The following is a 1,368-nucleotide window of genomic DNA, read 5'->3' on the forward strand; positions in this document are numbered from 1 at the left end:
CTGCCCAGCGCCCTGCAGGACTAAGCAGGTGAGCCCACGTTCGGCACCGGGCAGTCAAGCAGTACTAGGGTGAGCAAATGGTATGGTGTAGTATGGGGAGGAGGGGGAGAGAGGAAGAGAAAGGGATGGAGGAGAGAGAGAGAGAGAGAGAGAGAGAGAGAGAGAGAGAGAGAGAGAGAGAGAGAGAGAGAGAGAGAAAGGAATCCTAAGCCCCGCCCTGTGGGTGGAGCCACGTCCCGAACAAGCGTGGTCAGCGGTAGGTAATTGGTGGCTCTGGGTGCAGTCTCCCGGCGGAGAGCATATCCCTTCCCGTAGTGTCTGAGCTGGGTAGAAGGGGCAGTGTTTCTGGTCTCCGGATGGCATATTAGCAAAAAGCAGGCTACCATTTCTCCCTGACTCTGACTTCTTTAACGTGGAGACGTGGCTGGGAGAGATGTAAAGAAGGTGGCTTGGGGAGTCCCCGCCCATGCGAAGCCAACCCCTCCCCTCCATATATCAATTGCTCGGTTATGGGTATGTGACTCCCACAGTTTATAAGCCATGAAAGCTGGGTTCGTGGTATAAGTACACGCACGATGAGTGCTGAGGTACAGGACTGAGCCTCCCATAGCACATGCACCACGAGTGCTGGGTTACTGGTTCGAGTCTCCCCCATGCACCGTGATTGTGGGTAATAGGTATGAATCTCCCACAGTTCATGCACCATGAGTTATTAGCATTAAACTCGCAGAGTCCATGAATGATGTGTTACTGGTTGGAGTCTCCAACAGAGAGATAGCCCATAGTGCTAGGTTACAGGCACGAGTCTCCCACAGAACATGAATATGAGCACTGGTTTACAGATAGTAGCTGTGATGTCTATTCTTGGTTGTCAACTTGACTACATCTGGAATGAACTACAATCCAGAAATGGAGGACACACCCGTGAAAGATTATTTTTGCTTACTTTGAAGTAGGTGGATCTACCTCTACTCCAGACCTTTGAGGTAAGCAGACACACACCTGTGATCCGGATCTTGAGGTGGGAAGACACACCTTTAATTTGGGTCACATCTTCTGCTGGAAGCCTAGATAAGGACATGGCAAAGAGAAACTTTTGCTTGTTGCCTGCTTTCCCTTGTCTTGCTATCACCTCTATTCCATCACTGGCCTTGGAGCCTACTTCTTTGGGATTCTGGTGTATACTGAACCCAAATAAGCCAAGACATCCAGCCTTGTGGACTGAGCAACTACTGAATTTTGGGATATTCTGTTCACAGTCAGCCATTGTTGCATTAGCTAGTCTGCAGCCTGTAGGTCATTTCAATAAATCCCCTTATATTTATGTATATATTTTCATTCTATAAGTTCTGTATTCTAGAGAGCCTA

The sequence above is a fragment of the Alexandromys fortis genome, unplaced genomic scaffold (genome assembly GCF_014885135.2).
Source record: "Alexandromys fortis isolate MF-2015 unplaced genomic scaffold, M_Fortis_MF-2015_v1.1 scaffold_228, whole genome shotgun sequence".
NCBI lineage: Eukaryota > Metazoa > Chordata > Mammalia > Rodentia > Cricetidae > Alexandromys > Alexandromys fortis.